This window comes from Rattus norvegicus, chromosome 3 (assembly GCF_021556685.1).
Source record: "Rattus norvegicus strain SHRSP/BbbUtx chromosome 3, alternate assembly SHRSP_T2T, whole genome shotgun sequence".
In the NCBI taxonomy this organism is placed as follows: domain Eukaryota; kingdom Metazoa; phylum Chordata; class Mammalia; order Rodentia; family Muridae; genus Rattus; species Rattus norvegicus.
The window spans coordinates 73,091,752-73,112,839 of NC_141536.1; the positions used below are offsets into that span (position 1 = coordinate 73,091,752).

General features: G+C 37.8%; 1 non-coding gene across 1 annotated transcript; it reads right to left on the reverse strand.

The window, feature by feature from the left end:
• Positions 1 to 18,893: 18,893 nt before the first annotated feature.
• Positions 18,894 to 19,019, reverse strand: LOC120102097 (U6atac minor spliceosomal RNA). The gene has a single exon (XR_015685179.1). It is a non-coding gene; the product is annotated as a U6atac minor spliceosomal RNA (small nuclear RNA).
• Between the last annotated feature and the right edge of the window lie 2,069 nt (positions 19,020 to 21,088).

Below are 21,088 nucleotides of genomic sequence, written 5' to 3' on the forward strand. Positions count from 1 at the left end.
TTGTACATAAAATTACTGTGCTGAATAAATTTCTTTTCATATTAGTACACGTATATTAACATCTTATATAACCTGCCATTCACCCTACTTCTTCTGACCCTTTCTATAATTTTCCTTCGTAGGCCTAGACTCTTTCATTTTAACCTTCATATGCACACACGCAAACACACACACACACACACACAGACACACACAAACAATATCCATGAATCACGTAAATATATAAAATTCAGAAAGAGAGGGAACCTAAAATATTATTTCTTTGCATTAATTAATTTGCTTTAATATGATCTTATTCAGTTTTTTCTATCTGCAGTAGATGATATGTTTGCAGTTGAATAGCTTTAAATGTATGCAACTATTATATTTTCTTGGTACACATTTAGTTTGATCTAATGAAATTATATTTATGAATGCTGCAATAAACATTGATTTTATGTAAGTCTCTCTATAGACTTAATACCTTTCAGGTAAATATATAAAACTTTAATATTATATCTTATATATTTTAATTTTTAAATAATATGAATAATTGATGCATATTTAACATCAAAATTAATTTTAATTCATTCTATCCTTTATTGCAGACACTTTTCTTCATCCACATGAATATTTCTTATTTGATTCTTAATGACAGTCTTGCACTGTTATTTATTTCCTTCACCTGTTTGTTTGTATTTTCCTATATGTCTTTAAGGGATTCATTTGTTTACTCTTGAAAGATCTCTCTCTGATTGTATTTTCCTGTGTGTGTGTGTGTGTGTGTGTGTGTGTGTGTGTGTGTGTGTTTGTGTGTGTGTGTGTGTGTTATGTAATTTTTACTGCTGTGAACAGACACCATGACCACAGCAACTCTTATAAGGACAACATTTAATTGTGGCTGGTTTACAGGTTCAGAGATTCAATCATTAAGGTGGGAACATGGAAGCAACCAGGTAGAAATGGTACAGGAGGAGCTGAGAGTTCTACATCTTCATCTGAAAGCTGCCAGCAGAATACTGACTTCCAGGCAGTTAGGATGGGGGTGATAAAGCCCACACTCACAGTTCCACGGGGACTTCATCAAGGTCATGCCTGCCACAACAGGGCCCCACCTTCTAATAGTGTCGTTTCCTAAGCCAAGCATATACAAACCATCATATTTCTCTCCCTGGCCCACATAGGCTTATTCAACCATATGAATCTATGAGGACCATACCTAAACATAGCATAATGCAAAATGTATTTAGTGAACCTTCCAATGTCCTCTTAGTTTATAGCAGTTTCAACAATGTTAAAAGTCCAAAGTTCAAAGTCCCTTTTGAAATTCATCCATTCACATAACTCTAATCTCCAAAGCAAGACAGGAAACCAGCTGCACAAACTCCAAACTCTGCATCTCCATAGCTGATGTCAAATCAGTGTTCAGATCTCCAACTCCTTTTCATCTTTGTTTACTGGAACACATTTCTTTCTCCAGGACTGGTTCTATTCCCTGTTAGCAGCTTTGATCAGGAGATAGTACACAGCTCTGTCATCTCAAATATCTTTGGGTCTTCACTGTAGGTTCACTGTTAAAGCTTTTTATTTCAATGTTTGGAATGTACAAGTTTTTTTGTTTGTTTGTTTTGTTTTGTTTTGTTTTGTTTTTTTGGCTCCTCCAAAGAGTTGGAGTCACTCTGCATTCTGTAGCACTCTAAGCTCAGGTTTATCCACACCACTATTGCTGCACTTCTTGGTGATCATCCCATGGTACTGGCATCTCCAACATACTAGGGTCTTCCTCTGCAATTAGGCTTCACCAACAGGCTCTCATAGGATCCCTTCATGGTACATGACCGCTTCGGTCCTGGGCCATAAACTGTAACTGAGGCTGTACCTTCACTAATGGCCTTCCACAGACTCTCACAGTACCAAGCCTCAACTGCTCTTCATGAAGCCTTCATGGCTTCAAAACCAGTATCAACTGAGTGGTTCTGACATTACCAATTATCTAGGCCACATACTGAAATTCTTCTCTACTGAAACTTCTTGGGCCAAGTCAGCACAGGTCAAATCATTCACAGCAACACAGGCTTCAATATTACTTCTAGAATAGCCATTAAGCCTCACTTAAAGCATTCCAATGCTTTATAAATCTAACATCTGCAAATCCCCGTTCTTACAAACAAAAACAATTTTAGGCCTATTACAGCAATACCCCACTCCTGGCACCAATTTGTCTTAGTTACAGATTAACTGCTGTGAACAGACAGCATGACCACAGCACCTCTTATAAGAACAACATTTAATTAGGGATAGCTTACAGGTTCAAACTTCAGTCCATAATCATCAAGAGAGCAACACAACATAATTCAGTCAGGCATGGTACAGGAGGAGCTGAATGTTCTAGATTTTCATATAAAGGCTGGTAGCAGAATAATGACTACTAGGCAACTATGATGTCAGTGTTAAAATTCACACCCATAGTGCCATGCCTACTCTAACAAGGCCACACCTACTCCAACAGGGACACATCTTCTAATACTGTGTATGTGTATTTATGTGTGTGTGTGTGTGTGTGTGTGTGTGTGTGTGTGTGTGTATAGTAATATCCCCCATTGCTTTCCCCCTCTCTTTGCCTCTATGAAGATGTTCCTCCAAACACTCACCCACTTCCATCTCCCATCTCTCTCATCGCCCAACACTAGGGCACCAAGCCATCACAGGATCCAGGGCCTCTTCTCCCACTGATGCCATATAAGGCCATTTTCTGCTACATATGGAACTAAAGCCATGGGTCCCTCTCTGGTTGTTGGTTTAGTCCCTGGGAGCACTGGAGGTTCTGATTTGTTGATATTGGTGATCTTCCTATGATGTTTCAAAATCCTTGAGCTCCTTTAGTCCTTCCTCTAGCTCCTCCATTTGGTTCCCTGTGCAGGGATTGTTGCAAGGATCCACATCTATATTGGTCAGGTTCTAGTAGAGCCTCTCCAGGGACAGTCATACCAGAGTTCTGAAAGCAAGTACTTTTTAGCATCAGCAATAGTGTCTGGGCTTCACATCTAAAGATAGAATGGACACCTAGGTGGAGCAGTCTATGTTCCTTCAGTCTTTGTTCTACTCTGTCTCTATATTTTCCTTTTCACAGGAACAATCTGGGTTTATATTTTGAGATGGGGGCCCATCCCTCAACCAGAGGCCAAGCCTAACTGGATATGGCCTCTATGGGTTCTTTTTCCCCTTTGTTGGATATTTCAGCTAATGTGAGGCATTTTGTGTTCTAGGAGAATCTTGTTTCCTGGCATCTAGGATGTTCTAGTAGCTAACCACAGTTCCCCATGTCCAACTGCTACAAAAGTCTGTTCAATTTCATGGACCTCAGTACTTCTCCCCCATCTACTCCCACATCTGATGCTGCCTACTTTTCCCTTCCTCTTCCTCCATCCCAGACACTTCCATCCCTCTAACTCCCATGATTATTTTGTTCCCTCTTATAAATAGGACAGAAGCATTTACATTTTGGTCTTCTTTAGCTTTATATGGTCTGTGAGTTGCATTGTGGGTATTCCAAGCTTTTTATCTAATATCCACTTCTCAGTGAGTACATACCATGTGTGTTCTTTTGTGCCTGAGTTATCTCATTCAGAAGGATGTCTTCTAGTTCCATCCATTTGCCTGTGAATTTCATGGAGTTGTTGTTTATAATAGCTGAGTAGTACAATATTGTATAAATGTACTAGATTTTCTGTATCCATTCCTCTGTTGAGGGACATCTGGACTGTTTCCAGCTTTTGTCTGTTCTAAATAAGCCTGCTATGGACATATTGGAGCATGTGTCCTTGGTATATTTTTGAGCATCTTTTGGGTATATGCCTAGGAGTGGTATAGTTGGGTCCTCAGGTCCAAATTTCTGAGGAATCACCAGATTGATTTCCAGAGTAGTTTCACCAGCTTGCAATTCCACCAGCAGTGGAGGAGTGTTCCTCTTTCTCTTACATCCTGAGTATTTTTTTTTTTAGTCTCAGTTGTTCTGATTTGGGTGAGGTGAAATTTTTGGTGGAAATCACCATCCCTGACCTAAGCTATACTATAGAGCAAAAATGATAAAAACAGCACGGTATTAATTCAGAGATAGGTAGATCAGTGGAATACATTTGAAGACCCAGAATTAAACCCACATACTGATGATTACCTTTGACAAAGGAGCTTAAACCATCAAATGGAAAAAAGACAGCATTTTCAACAATGGTGATGGCTCATGGGCATGTAGAAGGCAAATTGATCAATCCTTATCTCCCTGTACAAAGCTTACATCCTAGTGGATCAAGGACTTCCACATACAATCAGATATACTAATCTAATAGAAGAGAAACTGGGAAAGAGCCTGAAACACACCAGCACAGGGCCAAATTTTCTGAAGAGAATTCCAATGGCTTAATCTCTAATATCAACTAGAGACAAATGAGTTCTTATAAAATTAGAAAATTGAAAAACTCATGAAAAGCAAAGGACACTGTCAAGTGGACAAAATGACAACCCACTGATTTGGAAAATATCTTTATCAACCCACCGTCTGATTGAGGTTTAATATCTGAAATAAACATAAAACTGAAGAAGTTAGGCTCCAGACAATCAAATAACCATATTAAAAGTGGGGTACAGAGCTAAACAAGGAATTCTCAACTGTGGAATCTCAAATGACTTAAAGGTACCTAAGGAAATGTTTAGCATCCTTAGTCATCAGGGAAATGTAAACTAATTTTTTAATTTCACTTTACATTTGTTTTATGTTAGTTTTGGTTTTCACAATTACGAGTAAAAATTGGAATTCTTAAGAAATATATTTTCTGGGGGTTGGGGATTTAGTTAGTGGTAGAGTGCTTGCCTAACAAGTGCAAGGCCCTGGGTTCAGTCCTCAGCTCCGCAAAAAAAAAATATATATATATATATATATATTTTTTTTTTCTCCATAATTGGTGTATTTATATCTATCTTTTTTACTATAATTCATTTTATTTTTTTATATACTGATCACATTCCACTGTAGAGTACTTTCCTCCCACAATCTTTTTCTTCATCCCTGTTCAACTTTTCCTCTGAAAAGGTGGGCAGCCCCTCATGTACCATGCCACCACTGCACATCAAATCACTGCAGAATGGGGCATATCCTCTTTCATTTAGGCCAGAGAAGGCATCCCAGTTAGGAGAACAGTCTCCATGGGCAGAGAGCAGACTCAGGGACAGCCTTCGTGCTCTAGTTCTTGAGGGATCTACATCTAGGTACTGCTAAGGGTCCAGATGAGTTGACATTGTTGGTCTTCCTGTGGAGTACTTTTCCCCTCTAACTTCCCAATTCATCTCTCAATTCTTCCAATGCACTCTTCAAAATACACCTAAAGATTAGCTATGAGGTTCTGCATCTGTTTCTGTCAGATGCTAGGTGGTGCCTCTCAGTTATGCTATGTTCCTATCTGCATGCTGTTCTCATAGACACCAAAGAGAGGCACAGACATCTATTGCCTGGTTTTGTGTACCCTGTGATGTGAAAGGTGGTCTTTGACAACCTGGGAAATGAAAACTAATGTAAATTTTTCTCTGTGATTGACCAGTTGTGGATTTCTATGTCATCTCTATATGAGGGAAAAAGAAGTTTATTTGAGTAATAGTGAGATGTCTCCTTATCTGTGGTTCAAAGATATGTTCTAGAAATATTTGTTAATATATTTTTGAAGCATTCTTTTCAAGGTCACAAGTATTTAGATATGTGTACTTGTTCTAAATTATTTAATTGTTTTTCTGGGCTGCTAATCTGTCTATCTATCTATCTATCTATCTATCTATCGATCTACTTATCTAGGATATATCTTCATCTATGTATTCAAAGTTCCCTTGTGTATTCATAGTCCTTTTTCATTTTTCTTTTTATCAATTTCATTATCTAAATTGTAATCTATATCTTTGTCCTATAAACTGTTTATTTTTTATGTTTTATTTAGAGACAGAGTCCTAATAATTCCAAGAAGGTCTTAAAGTTATCATCTATGCATAGCTGAAGATGACCTTGAAGTTCCTCTAGCCTTCTGCCCTCTATTTCCCAAATATTCAGAGTGCAGACATATATCACAAGGCATAAATTATAAAGTTTATAATAATTTTAATTTTATGTTATTCAGAACAATAGCTGCAAACATCCTCATCTGTATAAGGAGACCTCTGGCAGAGACTCTCAGGAAATACCAATATCTGGCTCTTGTCAACAAGCACTTTTAACGTTAGAATTAGTAACTGGGTTTGTTGGCTGCATATGGGATGGATTCCCAGTGAGACAGTTTCTGGATGACTTTTTCTTCAGACTCTGCTTCATTGTTTTTCCATATATATCATCCATATATATGCTCTCCCTTCTAGGAAGGAATAAAGTATTCACATTCTTCCTTCCTCTTGAGCTTCATATGATCTATGCATTTTCCCTTATGTATTTCAAATTTGGGGCAAATATCAACTTATCAGTGAGTGTATACCGTGCGTGGTCTTTCATGACTGTCTTCCTCACTGAGGATGATATTTCTAGTTTCATCCATTTGCCTAAGAATTTTGTGTAGTCATTGTTTTTAATAGCTGAGAAGTGTGCCATTATGTAAATGTACCACACATGCCGTATCCATTCCATTTTTGAAGGACATGTGTGTTCCTTTCAGTTTCTGACTATTATAAATAAGGTTGCTCTGAACATATTGGGGCAGGTGTCCTTGTTATACGTTGGAGCATCTTTTGAATGTATGACCAGAAGTGGTAGTGCTGGGTCCTCGGGTAATACTATAACCAATTTTCTGAGGAACCACCAGGCTGATTTCCAGAATGCTTGTACCAGCTTGCAATCCCACCTACAATGGAACAGTGTTCCTAGTTCTTCACATCCCCTTCAGAATCTACTGTCATGTGGGATCTTACTCATTATGACTGGCATGAGGTGGTAACTCAGAGTTGGTTTGATTTGCATTTTCCTGACTCTAAGGATGTTGACCTTTCTTTAGGTGATTCTCATCCATTCTCTATTCCTCAGTTCAGAAGTTTTGTTTAGCTATGTACCCCATTTTTAATAGGCTTCTCTGGAGTCTAACTTCTTGAGATCTTTGTACATCTTCAATGTTGACCCCCTAATGGACATAGGATTGATAAAGACCTTTTTCCAATGTGTTGGTTGCCATTTTGTCCTACTGACAGTATTCTTCGCTTTGCAGAAGCTTTGCAATTTTATGAGGTTCCATTTGTCGATTCTTGATGTTAGAGCATAAGCCATTGCTGTTCTGTTCAGGAAGTTTTCAACTGTGCCTGTGTTCAAGGCTCTTTTCCACTTGCTCTTCTAATAGTTTGAATATATCTGGTTTTATGTGGATGTCCTTGATCCATTTGGAATTGAGCTCTGTACAGGGCAATAATAGAGTACACATGGATAAACCCATGGCTCCAGCTGCATATGTAGCAAAGAATGGCCTTGCTGTGCTTTAATGGAAAGAGAAGCCCTTGGTCCAACCAAGGCTCTTTCACGCAGTGTAATGGACAGCAGGGCAGGGGGGAAGGAATGGGTGGGTAGATGGATGGGCAAACATTCTCATAGAAGAAGATGGGCAGGGGATAGAATAGGGTATTTAAGGTTGGGAAAATGGGGAAGGAGATAATATATAATGTAAAGTTTAAAAAAATCCAATAAACAAGGAGGTCATGAGGGACCTTAAAAAAAGAATGGATTTATTTGCATTCTTCTACATGCTTATCTCCATTTGAACAAGCAGCAATAGTACAAAATGATAGCTTTTTTCCACTGGATGGTTTTAGCTCCTTAGTCAAAGATCAAGTGACCATAGATGTGTGGGTTTATTTCTAGGTCTTCAGTTCTATCCCATTGTTCCACCTGCCTGTCTATTTACCAGTACCATACAGGTTTTATGACTATTGCTTGGTATTACTGCTTGAAGTCAGTGATGATGATTCCCCCTGAAGTTCTATTATGATTGAGGACAGTTTTCACTATCCTGGATTTTTTACTATTCCAAATGGATTTGCAAATTGCTCTTTCTACTCTATGAAGAACTGAGTTGGAATTTTGATGGAGATTGCATTGAACCTGTAGATTGCTTTAGGCACAATGGCCATTTATACTGCACTTATCCTGACATTCCATGAGCATGGAAATCTTTCCATTTTCTGAGATATTCAATTTCTTTCTTAAGAGACATGAAGTTCTTGTCATACAGGTCTTTTACATGCTTGGTTAGAGTCACACCAAGGCATTTTATATTATTTATGGCTACTGGGAAGGGTGTCATTTTCTTAATTTCTATCTCGGCCTGTTTATCCTTTCAGTGGAGGAAGGCTACTGATTTGTTTAAGTTAATTTTATATCCAGCCACTTTGCTGTAGTAGTTTATCAGATTTAGGGGTTCTCAAGTGTAATTTTTTAGGTCACTTCATTATTCTATCATATCATCTGCATATAGTGATATTTAGAATTTTTTCATTCCAATTTGAATCACTTTGACATCTTTTTGTTGTCTAATTGCTCTAAGACTTCAAATACTGTATTGAATAGAAGTGAAAGAGTGTCACCCTTGTCTAGTCCCTAATTTTAGTGGTACTGCTTCTAGTTTCTCCCCATTTAGTTTGTGTTGGCTACTGGCTTGCTGTATATTGCTTTTATTATGTTCCGATATGGGCCTTAAATTCCTGATCTTTCCAAGAGTTTTATCATGAAGTGGTGTTTAATTTTGTCAAATGTTTTCTCAGTATCTAATGAAATTATTATGTCTCATTTCTTTAGGTTTTTTGCATAGTTAATTACTTAGATGGATTTCTCTATATTAAATCATTCTTATAGCCCTGGGAGGAAACATAATTTATCATGATGAACGATCATTTTGATGTCTTCTTGGATTTGTTATGAGAGAATTTTATTGAGTTTTTTTGCATAGATATTCATAAGTGAAATTGGTCTGAAGTTCTCTTTCTTTTTTGTGTCTTTGTGCGGTTTGCTTATAAGAGTAATTAAGGCTTCAAGAACAAATTGGGTAGTGTTCCTTTTGTTTCTGTTTTATGGAATATCTCATAGTGTAATAGCTTTAGGTCTTCCTTGAAGGATTGCTAGAATTTGGTATTAAACCCATCTAGTCAAGGGCTATTTTTGGTTGGGAGACTATCGATGACTACTTCTATTACTTTAGGGATTATTGGACTGTTAAGATGGTTTATCTGATCCTGATTTAACTTTGGTACCTGGTGTCTGTTTAGAAAATTGTCCATTTCCTCCACATTTTCCAGCTTTTGGAGTATAGAATTTTGTAGTAAGATATGATAATTTTTTTGAATTTTCTCAATTTCTGTTGTTATACCTCCCTTTTCATTTTTGATTTTGTTAATTTGGCTACTATCTATATTCCCTGTAGTTAGTCTGTCTAAGGGTTTATCTAACTTGTTGATTTTCTCTAAGTACCTCCTCCATGATTTGTTGACATTTGTATACTTTTCTGGTTTATACTTGGTTGATTTCAGCTCTCAATTTGATTATTTCCTGCTGTCTATTCCTCTTGGGTGAATTCGTTCCTTTTTGTTCTACAACTTTCAGGTGTTCTGTAAAACTGTTAGTGTATGCTCTCTCCAATTTCTTTATGGAGGCCCTCAGAGCTTTAAGTTTTCCTCTTATCCTTTCTTGTATCCCGAAAGTTTTGGGTATGTTTTGCCTTTATTTTCATTAAATTCTATAGAGTCTTTAATGTCTTTATTTCTTTCTTGATCAAGTTGTCATTGAGTAGAGTGTTGTTCAACTTCCATGTATATGGGGGCTTTCTGTTGCTTTTGTTGTTATTGAAGCCCAGCCTTAGTCCATGGAGATCTGAAAGAATTCATGGGATTCTTTCAGTCTCCTTATATGTATTGAGGTCTGTTTTGTGACCAAGTATTTGGTCAGTATTTGAGAAGGAACCATGAGATACTGAGAAGAAGTTATATTCTTTTGTTTTAGGATGAAATGTTCTGTAACTGTCTGTTGAATCCATCTGGTTCATAACTTCTGTTAGTTTCACTGGATCTCCGTTTAGTTTCTGTTTCCATTATGGGATGATTGATGAGAGTGCTGTGTTGAAGTGTCTTATAATTATTATGTGTTAGAATATCTGCTTTGAGCTTTAGTAAAATTTCTTTTATAAATGTTGCTGCCCTTGCACTTGGAGCACAGAAGTTCAGAATTGAGAGATCATCTTGGTAGATTTTTCCTTTGATGAATATAAAGTGTTCTTTCTTATCTTTTTGATAACTTTTGGTTGAAAGTCAATTTGATTTTACATTAAAATGGTTATTTCACCTTGCTTCTTGGGACCATTTGCTTGGAAAAAAATTTCCCAGTTTTTTACTATTGGGAAGCATCTGTCTTTTTTCACTGAGTTGCATTTCCTATATGCAGCAGAATTCTGCTTCCTGTTTATGTGTAAGTATGCTATTTTATGTCTTTTTATTTGGGAATTGAGACCATTGATATTATGAGGTATTAAGAAATAATGATTGTTGTTTCCTGTTATTTTAGTTGTTAGAGGAGGAATTCTGTTTGTGTGGCTCTCTTCTTTTCGGTTTGTTGCAACAAGATTACTTTCTTGCTTTGTCTACCATGTACTTTTCCTTCCTATATTGGAGTTTTCCATCTATTAATCCTTGTATGGGTGGATTTGTAGAAAGATATTGTGTAAATTGTTTTTTATGGAATATCCTGGTTTCTCCATCTATGGTGATTGAGAGTTTTGCTGGACATAGTAGCTTGGACTGACATTTGTTTTCTCTTCTGTTCTGTATAACAGCTGCCCAGGATATCTAGCTTTCATAGTCTGTTGAGAAGTTTGTTGTAATTCTGATAGATCTACCTTTCTACTTGAGCTTTTTCCCTTAGTGCTTTTAATATTCTTTCGTTGTTTTGTATATTTGGTGTTTTGACTACTATGTAATAGGATGAATTTCTTTTCTGTTCCAAACTTTTTGGAGTTCTTTAGGCTTCCTGTATGTTCATGGGCATCTCTTTCTTTAAGTTAGAGAAGTTTTCTATTATTTTGTTGAAGATATGTCCTGGCCCTTTAAGTTGGGAATCTTCATTCTTTTTTATACCTAATATCCTTTGGGTGAGTTCTCATTTTGACCTGGATTTCCTAGATGTTTGGGTTTAGGAATTCTTTGACTTTTGCATTTTCTTTGACCATTATATCAATGTTTTCTATAGTATTTCTTGCCCCTGAGATTCTCTCTTTAATCACTTGTATTCTGTTGGTGATGCTTAGGTCTATCACTCCTGTCCTCTTTCCTAGATTTTTCATCTCCAGATTTGTCTCCCTTTGTGATTTCTTTGTTATTTCTATTTCCATTTTTAAATCTTGGATGGTTTTTTCAATTCCTTTACCTGTTTAGTTGTGTCTTGCTGTAACACTTTAAGCAATTTTTTTTCCTTTTTCAGGGCTTCTTCCTTACCTATGTTATCCTGTAATCCTTTAAGGAGTTATTTATGTCCTTCTTAAAGTTCTCTATCATTGTCATGAGATGCGATTTTAAATCTAAATCTTACTTTTCTGATATGTTGGGATATTCCATATTTGAAGTGGTGGAAGAGCTGGATTCTAATGTTGCCAAGTATTCTTGTTTTCTGTTGCTTTGGTTCTTGTACTTGTCTCTGACTATCTAGATATCTCTGATGTTAGTTGGTCTTGTTGTCTCTGACTGGACCTTGTTTTTCTGTGGACATGTGAGCCTGTGAGTCTGTGAGCCTGTGAGCCTGTGAGTCTGTGAGCCAGTGATATTAGGAGTGCGAGTGCTCCTTTGAGACCAGCTCTCTCAGGGAAGGTTTTCTGTCTGGAATGCTGTGGGACAAGTTTAGGTCTGGTCACCGATGGAGACTGAAAGGGTCCTTTCTAGGCCACCCTGAAGCTCCTGAGCCCTGTGTACACTTGGTGCGTCTTTTCTTCTATAGTTAATGGAGAGAAAGTTGGGTCCCACCCGTGGGCTGTGGGCTTAGGACAGACAGCACTCCTGGCAGAGCAGCTCTCTGCAGGAGGTTTTGTGTCTGAGAGTTAGGTCCAGTTCTGTGTGTGAAGGAGACTGGAAGGGCTAATTCTGTTTCTTAACATGTACCACAATTGATTTTGCTAGATTTTACCTTTGCATAAAATTTTTATTAAAATTCAATACGTAAAAATATTTTTATTATTTATATATATTATCAAAATGAGTTATTGTCACTATATTTTTAAAACTTTAAGTGGTCTTGTTACATAGCTGCAACTGTATTTTTTAACTATAAATCAATTTCTCATCATTTTATGTTTTTGACATATACCAATAATATACCTCCTAATCTTAATGATATAACAGAATATGAAATGAAAATTATCTACTGAAAATTAAATTTTTATTGTATGCTCTGAGAAGAAAACTATCTGAAAGGTGAATTTTTTATTTGTATAAACAATATGAGTTAAATAATAAAGGAAATAAATTGTCTACATAATATTAATGATTTTAGCTCTTTTATACTATTATAAATAAAAAAATACAACTGGAAGTGTTCAGTAATTATAGTATATTTTAAAACTTAATAAAATAACAGTTATGTTATCAATGATTAGAATATTTGGTTGCCTTCTATGATTTTTTAGGAATTATCTATCATTAATACTTCATTTTTTTTCATGGTATTATTTAACTTTTTTTTCCGTTTTTTTTCTTTTTTTTCTTATTTTTTTATTAACTTGAGTATTTCTTATTTACATTTCGACTGTTATTCCCTTTCCCGGTTTCCAGGCAAACATCCCCCTAATCCCTCCCCCTCCCCTTCTGTATGGGTGTTCCCCTCCCCATCCTCCCCATATTGCCGCCCTCCCACCAACAATCACGTTCACTGGGGGTTCAGTCTTAGCAGGACCAAGGGCTTCCCCTTCCACTGGTGATCTTACTAGAATATTCATTGCTGCCTATGAGGTCAGAGTACAGGGTCAGTCCATATATAGTCTTTAGGTAGTGGCTTAGTCCCTGGAAGCTCTGATTGCTTGGCATTGTTGTTCATAAGGGGTCTCGAGCTCCTTCAAGCTCTTCGAGTTCTTTCTCTGATTCCTTCAACGGGGGTCCCGTTCTCAGTTCAGTGGTTTGCTGCTGGCATTCGCCTCTGTATTTGCTGTATTCTGGCTGTGTCTCTCAGGAGCGATCTACATCCGGCTCCACTCGGCCTGCACTTCTTTGCTTCATCCATCTTGTCTAATTGGATGGCTGTATATGTATGGGCCACATGTGGGGGAGGATCTGAATGGGTGTTCCTTCTGTGTCTGTTTTAATCTTTGCCTCTCTATTCCCTGCCAAGGGAATTCTTGTTCCCCTTTTAAAGAAGGAGTGAAGCATTCACATTTTGATCATCTGTCTTGAGTTTCATTTGTTCTAGGCATCTAGGGTAATTCAAGCATTTGGGCTAATAGCCACTTATCAATGAGTGCATACCATGTGTGCTTTTCTGTGATTGGGTTACCTCACTCAGGAAGATATTTTCCAGTTCCAACCATTTGCCTACTAATTTTATAAAGTCATTGTTTTTGAAAGCTGAGTAATATTCCATTGTGTAGATGTACCACATTTTCTGTATCCATTCCTCTGTTGAAGGGCATCTGGGTTCTTTCCAGCTGCTGGCTATTATAAATAAGGCTGCGATGAACATAGTGGAGCACGTGTCTTTTTTATATGTTGGGGCATCTTTTGGGTATATGCCCAAGAAAGGTATAGCTGGATCCTCAGGCAGTTCAATATCCAATTTTCTGAGTTACCTCTAGACTGATTTCCAGAATGGTTGTACCAGTCTGCAATCCCACCAACAATGGAGGAGTGTTCCTCTTCCTCTGCATCCCTGTCAGCATCTGCTGTCACCTGAGTTTTTGATCTTAGCCATTCTCACTGGTGTGAGGTGAAATCTCAGGGTTGTTTTGATTTGCCCTTCCCTTATGACTAAAGATGTTGAACATTTCTTTAGGTGTTTCTCAGCCATTCGGCATTCCTCAGCTGCGAATTCATAGTTTAACTCTGAACCCCATTTTTAATAGGGTTATTTGTCTCCCTGCGGTCTAACTTCTTGAGTCTTTGTATATTTTGGATATAAGGCCCCTATCTGTTGTAGGATTGGTAAAGATCTTTTCCCAATCTGTTGGTTGCCGTTTTGTCCTAACCACAGTGTCCTTTGCCTTACAGAAGCTTTGCAGTTTTATAAGATCCCATTTGTCAATTCTTGATTGTAGAGCATAAACCAGGGATAGTGATTCCCCCTCAAGTCCTCTTATTGTTGAGGATAGTTTTAGCTATCCTGGGTTTTTTGTTATTCCAGATGAATTTGCAAATTGTTCTGTCTAACTCTTTGAAGAAATGGATTGGTATTTTGATGGGGATTGCACTGAATTCTTAGATCGCTTTTGGTAAAATGGCCATTTATACTATATTAATCCCGCCAATCCATGAGCATGGGAGATGTTTCCATCTTCTGAGGTCTTCTTCAATTTCTTTCTTCAGAGTCTTGAAGTTCTTATTGTACAGATCTTTTACTTGCTTGGTTAAAGTCACACCGAGTTACTTTATATTATTTAGGTCTATTATGAAGGGTGTCGTTTCCCTAATTTCTTTCTTTCTTTCTCGTCTTGTTTCTCTTTTGTGTAGAGGAAGGCTACTGATTTATTTGAGTTAATTTTATACCGAGCCACTTTGCTGAAGTTGTTTATCAGCTTTAATAGTTCTCTGGTGGAAGTTTTGGGATCACTTAAATATACTATCATATCATCTGCAAATAGTGATATTTTGGCTCCTTTTTTTCTGATCTGTATCCCCTTGACCTCCTTTTGTTGTCTGATTGCTCTGGCTAGAACTTCAAGAACTATATTTAATAAGTAGGGAGAGAGTGGGCAGCCTCGTCTAGTCCCTGATTTTAGTGGGATTGCTTCAAGTTTCTCTCCATTTAGTTTAATGTTAGCAACTGGTTTGCTGTATATGGCTCTTACTATGTTCAGGTATGGGCCTTGAATTCCTATTCCTTCCAGGACTTTTATCATGAAGGGGTGTTGAATTTTATCAAATGCTTTCTCAGCGTCTAATGAAATGATCATGTGGTTTTGTTCTTTCAGTTTGTTTATATAATGGATCACATTGACGGTTTTCCGTATATTAAACCATCCCTGCATGCCTGGGATGAAGCCTACTTGATCATGGTGGATGATTGTTTTCATGTGCTCTTGGATTCGGTTTGCCAGAATTTTATTGAGTATTCTTGTGTCGATATTCATAAGGGAAATTGGTCTGAAGTTCTCTTTCTTTGTTGGGTCTTTGTGTGGTTTAGGTATAAGATTAATTGTGGCTTCATAGAAGGAATTCGGTAGTGCTCCATCTGTTTCAATTTTGTGGAATAATTTGGATAGTATTGGTATGAGGTCTTCTATGAAGGTCTGATAGAATTCTGCACTAAACCCCTCTGGACCTGGGTCCTTTTGGGTTGGGAGACCTTTAATGACTGCTTCTATTTCCTTAGGAGTTATGGGATTATTTAACTGGTTTATCTCTTCCTGATTTAACTTCGGTACCCAGTATCTGTCTAGGAAATTGTCCATTTCCTGCAGATTTTCAAGTTATATTGAATATAGGCTTTTATAGTAAGATCTAATGATTTTTTGAATTTCCTCTGAATCTGTAGTTATGTCTCCCTTTTCATTTCTGATTTTGTTAATTTGGACACATTCTCTGTGTCCTCTCCTTAGTCTGGCTAAGGGTTTATCTATCATGTTGATTTTCTCAAAGAACCAACTTTTGGTTCTGTTGATTCTTTCTATGTTCCTTTTTGTTTCTATTTGGTTGATTTCAGCTCTGAGTTTGATTATTTCCGGCCTTCTACTCCTCCTGGGTATATTTGCTTCTTTTTGTTCTAGAGCTTTTAGGTGTGCTGTCAAGCTGCTGAAATATGCTCTTTCCTGTTTCTTTCTGCAGGCACTCAGCGCTGTGAGTTTTCCTCTTAGCACAGCTTTCTTGTATCCTATAAGTTTGGGTATGTTTCATTAAATTCTAAAAAGTTTTTAATTTCTTTCTTTATTTCCTCCTTGACCAGGTTATCATTGAGTAGAGCATTGTTCAATTTCCACGTATATGTGGGCATTCTTCCCTTATTGTTATTGAAGAGCAGTTTTAGGCCGTGGTGGTCCGATAGCACGCATGGGATTATTTCTATCTTTCTGTTCCTGTTGAGGCCCATTTTTTGACCAATTATATGGTCAATTTTGGAGAAAGTACCATGAGGAGCTGAGAAGAAGGTATATCCTTTTGCTTTAGGATAGAATGTGCTATAAATATATGTTAAGTCCATTTGGCTCATGACTTCTCTTAGTCTGTCTACGTCTCTGTTTAATTTCTGTTCCCATGATCTGTCCATTGATGAGAGTGGGGTGTTGAAATCTCCTACTATTATTGTGTGAGGTGCAATGTGTGTTTTGAGCTTTAGTAAGGTTTCTTTTACGTATGTAGGTGCCCTTGTATTTGGGGCATAGATATTTAGGATTGAGAGTTCATCTTGGTGGATTCTTCCTTTGATGAATGTGAAGTGTCCTTCCTTATGCTTTTTGATGACTTTTAGTTGAAAATTGATTTTATTTGATATTAGAATGGCTACTCCAGCTTGCTTCTTCTGACCATTTGCTTGGAAAGTTGTTTTCCAGCCTTTCACTCTGAGGTAGTGTCTGTCTTTGTCTCTGAGGTGTGTTTCCTGTAGGCAGCAGAATGCAGGGTCCTGGTTGCGTATCCATTTTGTTAATCTATGTCTTTTTATTGGGGAGTTGAGGCCATTGATGTTGAGAGATATTAAGGAATACTGATTATTGCTTCCTGTTATATTCATATTTGGATATGAGGTTATGTTTGTGGGCTTTTCTTCTCTTTATTTTGTTGCCAAGACGATTAGTTTCTTGCTTCTTCTAGGTATAGCTTGCCTCCTTATGTTGGGCTTTACTATTTATTATCCTTTGTAGTGCTGGATTTGTAGAAAGATATTGTGTAAATTTGGTTTTGTCATGGAATATCTTGGTTTCTCCATCTATGTTAATTGGGAGTTTTGCAGGATACAGTAACCTGGGCTGGCATTTGTGTTCTCTTAGGGTCTGTATGACATCTGTCAAGGATCTTCTGGCCTTCATAGTTTCTGGCGAAAAGTCTGGTGTGATTCTGATAGGTCTGCCTTTATATGTTACTTGACCTTTTTCCCTTACTGCTTTTAATATTCTTTCTTTATTTTGTGTGTTTGGTGTTTTGACTATTATGTGATTGGAGGTGTTTCTTTTCTGGTCCAATCTATTTGGAGTTCTGTAGGCTTCTTGTATGCCTATGGGTATCTCTTTTTTTAGGTTAGGGAAGTTTTCTTCTATGATTTTGTTGAAGATATTTACTGGTCCTTTGAGCTGGGATTCTTCACTCTCTTCTATACCTATTATCCTTAGGTTTGATCTTCTCATTGAGTCCTGGATTTCCTTTATGTTTTGGACCAGTAGCTTTTTCTGCTTTACATTATCTTTGACAGTTGAGTCAATGATTTCTATCAAATCTTCTGCTCCTGAGATTCTCTCTTCCATCTCTTGTATTCTGTTGGTGAAGCTCGTATCTACAGCTCCTTGTCTCTTCTTTTTTTTTTTTTCTATATCCAGGGTTGTTTCCTTGTGTTCTTTCTTGATTGCTTCTATTTCCATTTTTAATTCTTTCAAATTTTTGATTGTGTTTTCCTGCTATTCTTTCAGGGATTTTTGTGACTCCTCTCTATGGGCTTCTACTTGTTTATTTATGTTTTCCTGGAATTCTTTCAGGGATTTTTGCGATTCCTCTCTGTAGGCTTCTACTTGTTTATTAATGTTTTCCTGTGTTTCTCTAAGGGAGTTCTTCACGTCTTTCTCTAAGTCCTCCAGCATCATGATCAAATATGGTTTTGAAACTAGATCTTGCTTTTCTGGTGTGTTTGGATATTCCATGTTTGCTTTGGTGGAATTATTGGCCTCCGATGATGCCATGTAGTCTTGGTTTCTGTTGCTTGGGTTCCTGTGCTTGCCTCTCGCCATCAGATTATCTCTAGTGTTACTTTGTTCTGCTATTTCTGACGGTGGCTAGACTGTCCTATAAGCCTGTGTGTTAGGAGTGCTGTAGACCTGTTTTCCTGTTTTCTTTCAGCCAGTTATGGGGACAGAGTGTTCTGCTTTTGCGCGTATAGTTTTTCCTATCTACGGGTCTTCAGCTGTTCCTATGGGCCTGTGTCTTGAGTTCACAAGACAGGTCACTTGCAGCAGAAAATTTGGTCTTACCTGTGGTTCTGAGGCTCAAGTTTGCTGGTGGGGTGTTGCTTATGAGCTCTCGGTGATGGCAGCAACCAGGAAGATCTGCGCTGCCCTTTCCGGGAGCTTCCATGCACCAGGGTTCCAGATGGCATTTGATGTTTTCCTCTGGCATCAGAGATGTGTGCAGAGTGCAGTCTCTTCTGGTTTCCCAGGCGTGTCTCCCTGTCTGAAGGTTTATCTCTCCCTCCCATGGGATTTGTGTGCAGAGAACTGTTTATCCAGTTGGTCCCTTCAGGTTCTGGCGTTGTCTCAGACGCAGCGGACCTGCTGCTCCTGGGTCCTCCTCTACGGGAACCCAGAGGCTATATACATTGTCCTCTTGGGCCAGGGATGTGAGCAGGCGTGGGCAGTGTTGGTGGTCTCTTCCGCTCTGCAGCCTCAGGAGTGCCCACCTGACCAGGCGGTGAGGTCTCTCTCCCATGGGGTTTGGGAGCAGAGAGCTGCTGCAGGCAGGGGTTTGCAGGTTTGGCACTCCTGCTAACCACTGGATGTGCCCCGTCCTAGAGGAATTTTGCCTCTGTGTGTCCTGAGTAAAAACAGTGGTTAGATGCCATGAAGTAGGTGGCAATGCCTTAACCGTATGTGTGTTGTTAGGCTCAAGGGTCTCTTACATCTTTGTCAAGGGGAGTGCTAACCTTCTCTCCTTTCATACAACACTAATCCTTCATTTTTATATGGTTGTGATTCAGATGAATTGTTGCTTATGAACTTCTCTATGAAAGCCAGAAGATCCTGGACAGATGTCATACAGACCCTAAGAGAACACAAATGCCAGCCCAGGTTACTGGGCTGGAGTAGCCATTCTAATATCAAATAAAATCAATTTTCAACTAAAAGTCATCAAAAAAGATAAGGACACTTCATATTCATCAAAGGAAAAAAACCAACAAGATGAACCCTCAATCCTAAATATCTATACTCCAAATACAAGGGCACCTACATACATAAAAGAAACCTTACTAAAGTTCAAAGCACACATTGCACCTCACACAATAATAGTAGGAGATTTCAATACCCCACTCTCATCAATGGACAGATCATGGAAACAGAAATTAAACAGTGATGTCGACAGACTAAAAGAAATCATGAATCAAATGGACTTAACAGATATTTATAGAACATTCTATCCTAAAACAAAAGGATATACCTCCTTCTCACCACCTCATGGTACTTTCTCCAAAATTGACCATATAATTGGTCATAAAACAGGCCTCAACAGATACAGAAAGATAGAAATAATCCCATGCATCCTATCATACCACCACGGGCTAAAGCTAGTCTTCAATAACAATCAGGGAAGAACGCCCACATATACGTGGAAGCTGAACAATGCTCTACTCAATGATTACATGGTCAAGGAAGAAATAAAGAAAAAATTTAAAGACATCTTAGAATTTAATGAAAATGAAGGTACAACATACCCAAAATTATGGGACACATTGAAAGCTGTGCTAAGTGGAAAACTCATTGCTCTGAGTGCCTGCCAAAAGAAACAGGAGAGAGCATATATATGCAGCTTGACAGCACACCTAAAAACTCTAGAACAAAAAGAAGCAAATACACCCAGGAGGAGTAGAAGTCAGGAAGTATTCAAACTCAGAACTGAAATCAACCAAGTAGAAACAAACAGGACCATAGAAAGGACCAATAGAACCAAAAGTTGGCTCATTGAGAAAGTCAACAAGATAGATAAATCCTTAGCCAGACTAACGAGAGGACACAGTGATTCTGTCCAAATTGACAAAATTAGAAAAGAAAAGGTAAACGTAACTACAGAATCAGAAGAAATTAAAAAAATCATCAGATCCTAGTACAAAAGCCTGTATTCAACAAAACTTGAAAATCTGCAGGAAATGGACAATTTCCTAGACAGATACCAGGTACCGAAGTTAAATCAGGAACAGATAAACCATTTAAACAACCCCATAACTCCTACTGAAATAGAAGCAGTCAATAAAGGTCTCGTAAACAAAAAGAGCCCAGGTCCAGATGGGTTCAGTGTAGAATTCTATCAGACCTTCATAGAAGACCTCATACCAATACTATCCAAACTATTCCACAAAATTGAAACAGATGGAGCACTACCGAATTCCGTCTATGAAGCCACAATTACTCTTATACCTAAACCACACAAAGACCCAACAAAGAAAGAGAACTTCAGACCAATTTCCCTCATGAATATCTATGCAAAAATACTCAATATAATTCTGGCAAACTGAATCCAAGAGCACATCAAAACAATCATCCACCATGATCAAGTAGGCTTCATCCAAAGCATGCAGGGATGGTTTTATATACAGAAAACCATCAACATTATCCATTGAATAAACAAACAGAAAGAAGAAAACCACATGATCATTTCATTAGATGCTGGGAAAGGATTTGACAAAATTAAATACCCCTTCATGATAAAAGACCTGGAAAGAATAGGAATTCAAGGCCCATAACTCAACATAGTAAAAGCCATATACAGCAAACCAGTAACTAACATGAAATTAAATGGAGGGAAACTTGAAGCAATCCCACTAAAATCAGGGACTAGACAAGGCTGCCCAATCTCTCCCTACTTATTCAATATAGTTCTTGAAGTTCTAATCAGAGTAATCAGACAACAGAAGGAGATCAAGGGGATTCAGAATGGAAAAGAAGTTAAAATATCACTATTTGCAGATGATATGATAGTATATTTAAGCGATTCCAAAAGTTCCACCACTGCACTATTAAAC